This window comes from Aquarana catesbeiana, linkage group LG02, assembly GCF_042186555.1.
Source record: "Aquarana catesbeiana isolate 2022-GZ linkage group LG02, ASM4218655v1, whole genome shotgun sequence".
NCBI classification, from domain to species: Eukaryota; Metazoa; Chordata; class Amphibia; order Anura; family Ranidae; genus Aquarana; species Aquarana catesbeiana.
The window spans coordinates 8,279,389-8,294,136 of NC_133325.1; the positions used below are offsets into that span (position 1 = coordinate 8,279,389).

At 44.2% G+C, this 14,748-nt stretch overlaps 1 pseudogene; it reads left to right on the plus strand.

Annotated features, from left to right (window-relative positions):
* The window catches only part of LOC141126578 (uncharacterized), a 1,610,887-nt pseudogene that overhangs the window by 1,500,839 nt on the left and 95,300 nt on the right, over window positions 1-14,748 (plus strand).

A 14,748-nucleotide genomic window follows, 5' to 3' on the forward strand; every position in this document is an offset into this window, starting at 1 on the left:
AACAAAGTCACATGGGAAACGATCCATATGGGTGTTATAAGTGACTGAAAGTTTTTATTGCAGTTCACTGGAGGATTCACAAAGGACTCAAGACATATCCATGTTCTAAATGTCATAAATGTATTGGATCTTCTTCAACATTGATCCAGCCTCAGAGGACAACAGGAGAAAAGTAATTTCAGTGTTCTGGAAGTGACAATGGCTTTATAGTAAAGTCCAACCCATGTATACATAAGAGGAGTAATTTCAGAAGATTTTTCTTGATTGGAATGCGACAAAGGTTTTACAATGGAGGCAAATTGTATCACACACCAGAAGGCTCACAATGAAGAGAAACCATTTCAGTGTTCTGAATGTGACAAAACTTTTAAAACCAAGGCAGAGCTTACCATACACCAGAGAGTTCACACTGGAGAGAAACCATATCAGTGTTCTGAATGTGGCAAAGCTTTTACACAGAAATCACATCTTATCACACACCAGAGCGTTCACACTGGAGAGAAGTCATATCAGTGTTCTGAATGTGGCAAAGCATTTACACGGAAGTCAGATGTTATCAAACACCAGAGGGTTCACACTGGAGAGAAACCGTATCAGTGTTCTGAATGTGGCAAAGCTTTTAAAACCAAAGCAGAGCTTACCATACACCAGAGAGTTCACACTGGAGAGAAACCATATCAGTGTTCTGAATGTGGCAAAGCTTTTACACAGAAATCACATCTTATCACACACCAGAGCATTCACACTGGAGAGAAGTCATATCAGTGTTCTGAATGTGGCAAAGCATTTACACGGAAGTCACATCTTATCACACACCAGAGCGTTCACACTGGAGAGAAGTCATATCAGTGTTCTGAATGTGGCAAAGCATTTACAGGGAAGTCAGATGTTATCAAACACCAGAGGGTTCACACTGGAGAGAAACCGTATCAGTGTTCTGAATGTGGCAAAGCTTTTAAAACCAAAGCAGAGCTTACCATACACCAGAGAGTTCACACTGGAGAGAAACCATATCAGTGTTCTGAATGTGGCAAAGCTTTTACACAGAAATCAAATCTTATCACACACGAGAGAGTTCACACTGGAGAGAAGCCATTTTAATGCTCTGAATGTGACAAAGATTTTACAGTTAATACCGGGCTAATCTGTCACCAGAGGATTCACAAGCTTCAGCAGAGAAGTTTGTAGAGTGGAAACTCTGGAAGAAGGGGGATATTAAAAGAGTTGCTGATGTCCCATTAGTTTAATAGCCCCAATGTTATCCCATAAGCTAGGGAAGAAGTGAAAAGATAAAATGCTACTTTAGAAAAACTAAATCTGGGAGCAAACTGGAATGTAATGATCGGATGCACTGACTTTTTTTCCTCATGATTCATATATTTTTCTTTTTTTATGGAGCTTTGACGAAACATGTAATGCATTTTCATCATTCACTAACTGGGCAGTGTTACCAAGTGTTTTCTTCATTGCCATATCCTGAGCTAATACATGATCAACACTGCCGCTGTACCAGAGACTAGGATGGGGTCAAGTGGCATCTTGGAAAAGCCTCTGAAGCCTCATTAACAGAGTCCATTCCAGGTTCTTCTGACTGTTGATACACCATAAGTCAGGCGTCAGGGCTCCAGCTAAGCACACCTTCTCCAAACCTCCCCTCCCATGATAAATGCCTCCTTTCCATATTTTATCTCCTCTCACGGATGACATCTTTGCAGGCAGGTCTGTGACTGGGACACCAGCCAGGGAGAGGTCTTGGTTTGGTAAGAAAGTAATTTCCTAAGCTGCCGCAGGCCTTCCCACACTGGGTTGCTGCTGTTTATGGGATGCATTTAACAGTTCCACTTAAATTCAGCTGGCTACTTATATTCCATCTGGTTCTGAAGAAAGTCTCAGGGATCTCATCAGGTGTAGAATGGATGTCCTTGTTATCTTCTTTCTCTGTTTAGCTATTACTCCTCTCCATAGACTATTCACACAGCACACCTACAAGAGATCGAGGCTGAGTGTGTGGTCATATTCCTACCACTTCTGGGGACTGAAATTCCTCCAGCTGGGGTTCACTTTAACCTTTTCTTTGCACAACCCCTTTTTACGTTTTTTGCACACGTTTAAAAAAAAATTTAGCCTTGAAGAAGATGTAAATACCCCAAACATTATATATTTTCTGAAAGCAGATACCCTAAAGAATAAAATAGTGGTAGTTTCAATTTTTTATGTCACACGATTTTACCTCAATGGTCTAGGAAACATAGCATGTCAGTAAAAAATACACTATAGTGAATTTTAGGGCAACAAAATGCAATAAATTACCCACATTTTTAGTAAAATATAAAAGACGAGGTTACGCTGAGTAAATAGATACCCAACTTGCCAAACTTTAAATTATGTGCGCCGTGAAATGGCAACAAACTTCAGTAATCTATATTTTCTATAGGCAACACTTTAAACTAATACCTATAGGGTTTGTTTTTTTTTTTGTGTTACAGAGGAGGTCTGGTTCTAGAATTATTGCTCTCACTCCGGCGTGCGCGGTTATATGTAACGTGTATCGCAATCAACGTTTTCAATCGTAGGCACCCCTGAGGCATTTGTTTACATTTGTATGTGCATATATGTGGAGGTGGGGGCCTCAATTTTTTTTTTGGGGGGGGGATTTTATGTGCTTGGATGTAACTTAATTTTTTGCAAAAAAAAAATAGTTTTCCTTTAAATTTTTCTTTCATCACATAGGGGATAAAAAGTCCTGTATGTGATATTTTTTAGGTGCCATGTTCTCTTTAATGAGACTTGCAGGGTCTAAAAGACCCCCAATGTCTCCTCTGGGCTCCACTGAATGTTTTGTGATGCAGATCACACTGCAAAACACACACCGAGAGGCTGACCTGGAAGTGATGTCATAGACCTGGCTTTCTGGGTCACAGCAAGAAGGGGAGGAGAGTGGACGTGTGTCCGTTGTTCTCCCCCCAGCCCCCGCACTCGCCATGTTTGTCCTGGAAATGCAAAGGAAGGGATCTGGACAGCCGCACTCCAATATAATCACCTTTATTTAATAAAAAGACAGTCCATACAGCAATTATAGGTAGAGGAATCGGATATAGATAATAACGTTGGTCCTGGGCCTGCAGCCCAGAAAATATGGCGGGGAAGTGCCAGTTCTGTGGTGTGTGTGACCAATTGGGTGGCAGTTTTCACCTGACCTGTCAGTTTCACACACAATCCCAGTGGCTGCAGCAACAGGATTGTGTGTTAGCCCCCCTGCTGTCAGGTCTGTATGATGTGCGGACCTGGCAGTGAAATGGGTCATGACTCTGAATGGACAGATCTCTTTTTGGTGTAAAGTTTGCAAAGAACATTTCTTATCCCTGGAAATGTTATGATGTTGGCACTAAAGTGTAACAATTTTGTTTTGTTTGGTTGGGTTGTTTTGTGGGAATGCTTTGTTTGTTGTGAGTTCTTCTTTTGTTGTAAATTGGAAAATTAAATAAAAATGTTTTAATTGAAAAAAAAGTGTAACTATGGTCTGATCAATAATTACATAAATGGTGCAATCTGTCATTAGCATAGAAGATTTTTATTTTTCAGAGTCTCCTATTGTAACATTTTTATTATTGTTTTCTTCTAATACTTCCTATAGAAGGCCAAGCTATTTGGCAAAAATGGCAGTTGGATGGGGTTTGGAAACACCACATAACACTGCCGGGGGTGCTTACAACTGTCAGTTTTCATTCATATGGTGGTTTAAACCTTAAAAAAACCTGTTGCTGTAACTGCTTTAAAAGCGTTATCTGAAGTTGGACTTTACTTGTTGTGTGTCTTACTTATAATCTATCTAAGACTTCCCTGTACAGGGTGATAACACTGCTGTGTAATGTTACTGCAGAATGATGAGGGTTGTCATCCTGTTACAGAAGGTGGGAAAATAACAGATCTACAGACAGGATAACAGGTGATAAAACGATGTTGCGGAGGGAACTCTGGGAATTCTAATAACAGATTACATTACATATTAAGTTAGAAGACTTCCTGCTGTTGGTCTTATGTTTGAATTGTCTTCTGTTGCTCAATGTAATTGCAGAATGTTTAATCCCCATTGGTCCAATAGATTCCTAGTCCTTCCAGATAACATTTCCTTCTTGTGTGGAAGGAGCCCCCTAAAATGTCTTCCCTTCAACCCCACCCATAGCTGTACTTTAGGTGATGTTGTCCCCCCATATCTGTAAGGGAAAGCCTCAATTTCTCCCAATACTCCCCTGGCCTTCCAGTGAGAAGAAACATTTTCTCTGGAGTGGATATGTTTTATGCAGTGAGCCCTTCATAGACGGGATGAGGAATCTAAGTCATCTAAGATAAGTAAGATGAACCCGTGTACTGGAGTCATGGATCAGATAACCAATGAGATCATTGATGTTATAGGAGAACCAACAGCAGAAGTGTCTCCATCACCTAAGGTGGTGTCACAGAACTGCATGGCTGCTGACTATCTCTCGGAAGATCAAGGTGGATTCTACAAACTGGTGTCCCATAGAGAGTGTTGTACATTTATCTTATATCATGAGTAGGGATGAGCCCGATGTTCGTGTCGAACGTAAATTAAACTCGAACATCGGGCGTTTGCCTTTTCACTGAACAGCAAACATTATGCGATGTTTGCAGCAAATTCAAAAGCTGCAGAAAGCTGGTAAAGTCTATGGGACACTAAAATGAGCACTTTTGATTTTACAAGTTAAAGGCTTATATGCAAGTTATTGTCATAAAAAGTGTTTGGGGACCCGGGTCCTGCCCCAGGGGACATATATCAATGAATGAATGAGTGACTTGTATAGCGCTACCTATACAAACTAAATCGCCTCAGGGAGCTTTTTGCCACGGGTGTCCATCTGCGGTATAGTGCAGTCCTTTGCCCCATGGGGTCCCGACGCGCGTACAAACACATACAACATACACATATCTGGCCAATTTTTTTGGACAGGATCTGATTAACCCTACCAGCATGTCTTTGGAGTGTGGGAGGAAACTGGAGTACCCGGAGGAAACCCAACACAGACACAGGGAGAACATGCAAACTCCAAGCAGATGGTGTCGTGGTCAGGTTTTTTTTGAACCAGCGACCCTATTGGTGCTAGGTGAAAGTGCTAACCACTACACCACTGTGCTGCAAAAAAAAGATTTTAAAACGGCCGTTTTTTCGGGAGCAGTGATTTTAATAATGCTTAAAGTGAAACAATATAAATGAGATACTCCTTTAAATATCGTGCCTTGGGGGGCCCCCTTAGTCTCCCTGTAAAGTAGCTCATCTTTCCCATGTTTAGAACAGTATCACAGCAAAATTAAATTTCAAAAGGATAAAAAGTAATTTAAAACTGATCGCGGCTGTAATGACTTGTCTGATCCCAGCAATATAGATAAAAATCATTGAAATAAAAATGGCATGGGTCCCCCCCACTCCATTACCACGCCCTTTTAGGTCTAGTATGAACATTAACCGGAACCACGGACCAAAAAAAATGCGTGGGGGTCCCCCCAAAATCCATACCAGGCCCTTCAGGTCTGGTATGGATTTTAAGGGGAATCCTGCACCAAAATTTAATTAAAATGGCGTGGGGTCCCCCCAAAATCCATACCAGACCCTTATCTGAGAACGCAACCTGGCAGGCCGTAAGAAAATGGGGGAGGGACGAGAGCGCCCCCCCTCCTGAACTATACCAGGCCACATGCCCTCAACATGGGGAGGGTGCTCCATTCATAAACTGAAGCATCATAAACACTGTCCATTCGGCAAAGGTTCACTCTCCATCCTGAAGGATCTGGGGAGGAGGGGGGGGACTGGAGAGCGCACAGAGGGGGAGCGGACCGGAGGAGGAGACGGGGGACCGGAGAAGCACACAAAAGGGGGGACCGGAGAAGGATACAGGGGACACTCAGGAACAATCGGTGTCCCGGCGGGGGAAGTTATAATCACAGATCTCCCTGTGTGCTTCTCCTTATGACATGGACATTCACTGTATTGTTCATTTAAGCACAAGAGACAACATTTTGTTCTCACTGTTGAAATGTGTTCTGTAACCTTCACCTAACACACAGACACATCTTCTACTAGAAGCTCTCTCTGTCTGTCTCTACTCCCCCCTCCCCCTCCCGTCTCATGGTTTTACTCTTGCAATTGTTCTATTCCTTAGCTTTTAATAACATATTTCTATTTGTTATTTTTTTAATAACATCTCACACCACCCCTTTCTTATCTATGTATAAAATAACATGTAATAATACATTTTGGCACGGAACGGACATTTTACACACAGTGATTGCGTCCTGTGAATCTCTTCCTCCAGCTGCAGTTTTATCTTCTATTTTTAGAGTCCCAATCAGAAATAATTCCAGAACAATATTGATATCCAAGTCATTTTCTAATGATTTTATGTTTGTAAAAAAGAATCTTTATCTTTTATAATAAAGACATTAAGTATTATTTTTGTCCATATGTCCCTTACTGGCAGGGCTTTTTTTCTCAGAGAATAGGTTCAGGAACTCTCCTTTTCAAGTCACCCCTTGTCTTCGCCCCCTTTCCACCTCTGAGCACCGTCCCTTGGTTCCTTCCTCTACCCACCTTCCTGTACGGCCCTTTTTAGAGAATACAGAACCAAGTATCATTTTGTGGTGATAAGTAATTTGTATAGATTTTATTAATGAGCATTAAGATATACTCCGTTCTTTCAACAATAGATCCTCCCTTTCAACTATAGACCCCCCGCAACAAAATGACCCTCCAGTAACAAAAGATCCACCCTAGTAACAACAGATCCACCCCAGCAACAATAGACCCCTGTCAGCAACAACAGATCTCCCAGCAGCCAGCATCAATAGACCCTCCAGCAGCCAGAAACAATAAACCCCTCCCTCATCAATAGGTCCCTCCCAGCAACAATTGCCCCCCCCCAGCAACGATAGATCCCCCAGCAGCCAGCATCAATAGACCCTCCAGCAGCTGAAAACAATAGACCCTTCCCTCAACAGTAGATTCCTCCCATCAAGAATAGATCTCCCAGCCTCCAGCACACCCCAGCACCCTTTGCCATTACAAACATTCAGTGCAGGAGGTTCCGGAACTGCGTTCCTCCACGTTCCGCTGAAAAAAAGCCCTGCTTACTGGTACTGTGAAAAGCCATCATATCAGTTCTATCTCTTAAAATCTCACAAGAGTTATTGATTGGCATTATCACTCTCAGAATAAAGACTGGACGATTGAAAATGCTTCCCCTCCCACTTACATTTCTACTGTGCATACAGAAATCTTTGTATCCATCTTCACTAAAGCCCCACCCCTTTACTGGTACCACCTTGCAAGTATTTCACACAATTTCACTCAACTACAAGTCGGCCTGAATTCCTGGCCCTTCTCACTCCGATAGCAAACAATCTGGAATTTATTCCGGGTATGCAAAAAAAATGTGATTCCCCCCACTGAAAACAGTTCTCCACATTTGGTGTCTCATTGTCTACAATCAGGGCTGATAAAATCCAGAGAAGAAAAGCAAAATATGTGTTAGTCCTGGTTCACACCGGAGCGTTTTGACATGCGATTTGCATGTCAAATCGGCGGGATTTGCTGTCAATGGCACCATCCTAATCGGTGTGATGCCGCATCTGCGGCGCCGCACCAATTTTCAAAAAGTTGTTTCCGTACTACTTTTTTGAGATTTCGGGCTGCAATTTACATTGACATCTGTGCAGAAACCTCCACAGATGTCTCTGTAATCACGACTGAAATCAGGACTGAAATGCGGGAGTGAAATCGTTCAGCTGAACCCGCACGGCTTCATTCTCGCAGCTCAGTGTGAACCGGGGCTAATGGTCAGTTTCTCCTCCAATGGACATACCTACAATTGCACAATTATCTTAATAATCATAAATCACTGTATATACTTGAGTATAGGCGACCCGAATATAAGCCGAGGCACCTAATTTTACCACAAAAAAATGGGAAAACGTATTGACTCGAGTATAAGCCTAGGGTGGGAAAATGCAGCAGCTACTGGGTAAACATCTGCAGCCTCACTGTGCCCATCTGCAGCCTCACTGTGCCCATTTGCAGCCGTACCTTTGATTACTAAAACAGCGGGTGTCTCCCGCTATGTTATGCAGTCTGTGTGGCCGTCCATTGTAACAAAGCCCCACCTCCTCCTCATCTGTGATAGAGAGAACACTGATACAGTTTCCCAGCATTGTATCAGTGTTCCTCTATCACGGACGAGGAGGAGGCGGGGCTTTGTTACAATGGACGGCCGCACAGACTGCATAACATAGCGGGAGACACCCGCTGTTTTAGTAATCAAAGGTACGGCTGCTGTACGGCTCACTCCAGTATAAGCCGAGGGAGGGTTTTCAGCCTAAAAAATGGGCTGAAAAACTCGACTTATACTCGAGTATATATACGGTAAACCTCTTTTCTCTAAGGCTCCCACACAAATTGAAACTTTATGTATTAACACCACTAAAATGAAAAAAAAAATGACTTTAACGTACATGTGACTTCAAGCCTCTTTAAGCACACAAACTATTCACTTTAAACTGCTTGTAAACCCTTTACAGACCACTTTTTACTACAGGTATGTCTATAATAAGGTTTATCTGTATCTACCCTGGATATCTCCTAAACCTACACAATTCAGGAGATATCCCCAGTATCAGCATGTGCTGACGTTATCGGCAACACGATCACTGAAGAAGCGGCTCGTTCGTGCTGTTGCTTCAGCTGACACGCTGTTACCATGCATGGGAGTGACGTCATTGTGGCTCCGACCAATCACCACGCCGGAACCCGCGATACCCAGAAACATATCCGGGAGACATGTCGCCGGGCAGACCAGTGTGCCGGGAACGCTGCGGGGGCTTCGATCTAAGATGAGTATTTTGCCTTGCAGGTTTTTATTTATTTTTTTGTTATTTTTTTTTAGTGGATTTACAACCACTTTAACCACCTCAATACCGGGCACTTACACCCCCTTCCTGCCCAGGCCATTTTTCAGCTTTCAGCGCTGTCAGACTTTGAATGACAATTGCGCGGTCATGCTACACTGTAACCATGTGAGATTTTTATAATTTTCTTCACACAAATAGAGTTTTCTTTTGGTGGTATTTAATCACTGCTGGGTTTTTTATCTTTTCCTAAAAAAAGCAAACAATTTAAAAAAAAAAAAAAAGAAGTTTTTCTTAGTTTCTGTCAGTAAATTTTGTAAATAAGGAGGCGGCACTGATGGGTACAGGTGAGGCGGCATTCATGGGCACTGATTAGGTGGCACTGATATGTGGCACTAATGAGCACTGATAGGCGGCACTGATAGGCACATATAGGCACAGATAGGCGGCACTGGTGGGCACTGATAGCAGGCATGGATAGGTGGCACTGATGGCCACTTTAGGGGGGCGGCACTAATGGGCATTCATGGCCAGAACTGATAGCCAGCACTGACTGGGATCACTAATAGGCACTGATTGCTGGCAATGGTGGGCACTCTTTGCTGGCACTGGTGGGCACTCTTAACTGGCACTGTTGGGGACTCATTGCTGGCACTGGTGGGCACTTTTTGGCACTCATTGCTGGCACTGGTGGGGACTTTATTGTAATCAGGGCACTGATGATCAGTGCCCTGATTACATATCTAGATGTCCTCTGTGAGGAGATGCCGCTGATCGGCTCTCCTCTCCTCCCACTCTGTCAGTGTGAGGCGAGGAGAGCCAATTACCGGCATCTTTTTGTTTACATATGACCGACTGTGATTGGACACAGCCGATCACATGGTTAAAGAGCCACGGCCACGGCTCTTTACAGAGATTGGGGTTGCGCTGTGTTCTAGCAACATGGTGCGGCCACGGACGCCACACTGCACACCCCCGTGGGCGTGTGAGGGTGGCCATTCTGGGAAGTCATCATATGACGGCCACCCAGAACGTGAGAAGCACTGCCCGGCTGTCATTTGACGGGCGGCAAGTGGTTAACAGCCTGCGGAAAAAAGCCTTGGGAAAGGATATTTCTGATATCCAATGGGAGAAGGTTTGTCTACCATCACATAAGAGCTCCATCAGCACAAGACTACAAGAAACTCCTTATTACCTATTATGCCGCGTACACACGAGCAGACTTTACGGCAGACTTTGTCCGGCATACTTTTCGACGGACTTTCCAAATGAACGGACTTGCCTACACACAATCAAGCAAAGTGCGACGGATTCGTACGTGATGACGTACGACCGGACTAAAACAAGGAAGTTTATAGCCCGTAGCCAATAGCTGCCCTAGCGTCGGTTTTTGTCCGTCGGACTAGCATACAGACGAGCGGACTTTTCGACTGGACTCGAGTCCATCGGACAGATTTGAAACATGTTTCATTTCTAGGTCCGTCAAACTTTTGAGAAAACAAAGTCCGCTGGAGCCCACACACGATCGAATTGTCTGGAGGACTCCGGTTCGCCGGACCAAGTATGCCGTAAAGTCTGGTGGTGTGTACGCGGCATTACTGACACATATGTACAGTTATTACTGACGCATTGGGCATTCGTAAATAATTATTTGATTCCCTGCAGATTGTGCAAGTTTACCCACTTACAAAGAAATGAATGGTCTATAATTTCTATCATAGATGTATTTTAAATGATAGAGACAGAATATCAACCAAAAACCCAGAAAAAAAACACACATGATTCAAATGTTATAAATGGAGTTGCAGTTCATTGAGTAAAATAATTATTTGATCCCCAAGCAAAACATGACTTAGTAGTTGGTGGAGAAAACCTTGTTGGCAATCACAGAGGTCAGACGTTTCTTGTAGTTGGTTACATGGTCACATCTCAGGAGGGATTTTGGTCCACTCTACAGATCTTCTCCTTAATCCTTCAGGTTTCTTGTCTGTCTCTTGGAAACTCGAAGTTTCAGCTCCCTCTAGAAATTTTCTACAGGGTCATAGTGAGCATTTTTCATTCTTCAAACATGGCGAGTCCAGTTAATGCCAAAGAGCTCAATTTTGAAGCAAATTAAAAAAAAAAAAAATTGTGTGCCCCCCCCCCCAAATCCATACCAGACCCTTATCCGAGCATGCAGTCCGGCAGGTCAGGAAAGGGAGGGGACGAGCGAGCGCCCCCCCCCCTCCTGAACCATACCAGGCTGCATACCCTCAACATAGGTGGGTGCCATCGTCTTCCCTGATGCCTTCTTCCTTCCTTTTACACACTAAAAAAATTAAAAAGCCACTTTTCTTTTGTTGCCATCTTGCACCATTGTGTTGTCATATGCTTTTTAATTTTTTTTAGCAGGTAACCGGCAGCGAGGAAGATGATGGCGGCGGGGGAGGAGGCATCAGGGAAGACAGCTGTGGGGGAGAAGGCACTGGGAGAGATAGCAGGAGCTTCACTATTCACCTTTCCTTGGAGGGGAAAACAAAGGCAGACATCAGCCTAGTCTGAACCAAGTGAAACATGAACTCTTGGCCCAGTCTAAACTAATGGAAACACCAGCTTCTTTCCCAGTTTGAACCAAGGATAATATCAGCTTATATCCCAGGATGAACCAAGAAAAATACCAGCTCCTGGCCCAGTCTAAACCAAGGGAAACATCAGTTTTGGGCCCAGTCAGAACCAAGGGAAACACCAGCTCTGGGCCCAGTCTGAACCAAGGGAAACGCCAGCTCTGGGCCCAGTCTGAACCAAGGGAAACACCATATCTGGGCCCAGTCTGAACCAAGGGAATCACCAGCTCTGGGCCCAGTCTGAAACAAGGGAAACACCAGATCTGGGCCCAGTCTGAACCAAGGGAAACACCAGCTCTGGGCCCAGTCTGAAACAAGGGAAACACCAGATCTGGGCCCAGTCTGAACCAAGGGAAACACCAGTTCTGGGCCCAGTCTGAACCAAGGGAAACACCAGCTCTGGGCCCAGTCTGAACCAAGGGAAACACCAGCTCTGGGCCCAGTCTGAACCAAGGGAAACACCAGTTTCTGGCCCAGTCTTAACCAAGAAAACCCACCAGCTCCTGGCTCAGTCAGAACCAAGAGAAATACCAGCTCCTGACCCAGTCTGATCCAAGGGAAACACAAGCTTCTAGATCAGTCCAATTCAAAGGAAACAGCAACTCCTGGCTCACCCTGATCCAAGGGTAACATCAGTCTCTGTCCCAGTCTGAACCTAGAGAAACACCAGCTCCTGGTCCAGTCAGAACCAAGGGAAACACCAGCTCTGGGCCCAGTCTGAACCAAGGGAAACGCCAGCTCTGGGCCCAGTCTGAACCAAGGGAAACACCATATCTGGGCCCAGTCTGAACCAAGGGAATCACCTGCTCTGGGCCCAGTCTGAAACAAGGGAAACACCAGATCTGGGCCCAGTCTGAACCAAGGGAAACACCAGCTCTGGACCCAGTCTGAAACAAGGGAAACACCAGATCTGGGCCCAGTCTGAACCAAGGGAAACACCAGATCTGGGCCCAGTCTGAACCAAGGGAAACACCAGCTCTGGGCCCAGTCTGAACCAAGGGAAACACCAGCTCTGGGCCCAGTCTGAACCAAGAGAAACACCAGTTTCTGGCCCAGTCTTAACCAAGAAAACCCACCAGCTCCTGGCTCAGTCAGAACCAAGAGAAATACCAGCTCCTGACCCAGTCTGATCCAAGGGAAACACAAGCTTCTAGATCAGTCCGATTCAAAGGAAACAGCAACTCCTGGCTCACCCTGATCCAAGGGTAACATCAGTCTCTGTCCCAGTCTGAACCTGGAGAAACACCAGCTCCTGGTCCAGTCTGAACCAAGGGAAACACTAGCTTCTGGCCCAGTCTGAACCAAGGGGAATATCAGTCTCTATCCCAGTATGAGGAAAACAGGGAGAGGGGGTAAGGGCAAATTTACCACTAATACACGTTCTTGTACATGAAATGTCCAGTGATAGATCATTCATCTGTTGGGGTGTTGTTGCTGTAATCATATAGCATATATAGAAAAGGGGGATTAGCCTGTTAAGAGCAGGCTAAAAAAGGGGGTTACTATTAGCAACAAATTATTGATCAGACTAGAATAGATCAAACTTTGAAAATTGGATTGTCTCGAGTCACGGCAGTGTCAGTGGCTATGACCGTATGTGATAACCTGTATGAAGCAGACTTAACACCAATATACATAAACTGCCGCAGTGAAGGGTGCTGAAAAAATGACTTTTCCCCCCATCTGACACTATTTGAGTGACAACGAATGAACCATACACAGAAGCTGCTGCTATGCTGCAGACATCACTGAATTCCAGCAGGGTGGTAAGGTATTGTTAAATATGTTAAACATTTGTTAATACCACCAGAAGGTTTACTTTGCTCGTCAATATGAAGGCCTCATGCTGTGCTCTTTACGTCATTGAGTGATATTTGTAATAAGACTAATACTTTGGTTTGCTAAAACCTAATATAGCAAACCAGTCGCCAATGCGACCAATGATACGTGTAGTGTTTTTGGAGTGCACTGAAAAAGGATTGGAACTTTGAAACTATCTGAATGGCTTGAAGCTTTCTATAGACAAGTGCAGGCTAGACGGAATTTTCCTGTGGCTTTGCTTTTTCCATTCATCATTTTTTCCAGCGCTATATAACCTAAGGATGAATACATTGTGATTGCCGGCATTACTAGTAATTTTCATTTGAACCAATAGCATATTGCCTATCTCCACACTTTCCCTCCCCACTCCACATTTGAATTAGCCCATACTTAAACCACTTATTGATTGACTGAAATATAAATAATCATGTGGTAACAATGGGCTAAAGCAATACGTCTGGACCTGTCCAGTGTTCAATGTATTGTTTTACGTTTGTCCTGTCTGTCCAATTTGTCTGTAGTAATCAATTCAATGTCTGATTGTAGTCCATCGTTTTTTAAAGCACTGCACCTTCACAGTATGATTTTTTTGATACAATAATTAAATCGTTATAGAAATACAATTTTCAAAGTTTGATCTATTCTATTTTGATCAATAATTTGTTGCTAATAGTAACCCCCTTTTTTAGCCTGCACTTAACAGGCTAATCCCCCTTTTTCTATCCCAGTATGGACCATGGGAAACACCAGCTCCCGGCCCTGTCTGAACCAAGGGTAAAATCAGCTCCTGTCCCAGTCTGAACCAAGGGAAACATCAAATCCTGGCCCAGTCTGAACCAAGGGAAACACCAGCTCCTGGTCCAGCCTCAACCAAGGGAAACACCAGCTCCATGCTCATTCTGAACCAAGAAAAACACTAGTTCCTGGCCCAGTCTGAAATCAAGGGAAACACCAGCTCCCGGGCCTGTATAAACCGAGGGTAATATCAGCCTCTATCCCAATATGAACCAAAGGAAAATAAAAGCTCCTGGCCCAGTCTGAATCAAAGGGAAACACTAGCTCCTGGCCCAGTCTAAATCAAGGGAAACACCATCTCCCGTGCCTGTATAAACCAAGGGTAATATCAACATCTATCCCAGTATGAACCAAAGGAAAATAAAAGCTCTTGGCCCAGTCTGAATCAAAGGGAAACACCAGCTCCCGGCTCAGCCTGAACAAGGGAAATCACCAACTCCTGGCCCAGTCTGAGCCCAGGGTAAAATCACTCTTAGCCCCAGTATGAACCAAGGGAAACACCAGCTTCTGGTTCAGTCTCAACCAAGGGAAACACTAGCTCCTAGCCCAGTCTTAACCAAGGCAAACACCAATTCCTAGCTCAGTCTGAACCAAGAGAGGAACCAGCTCCTGGCCC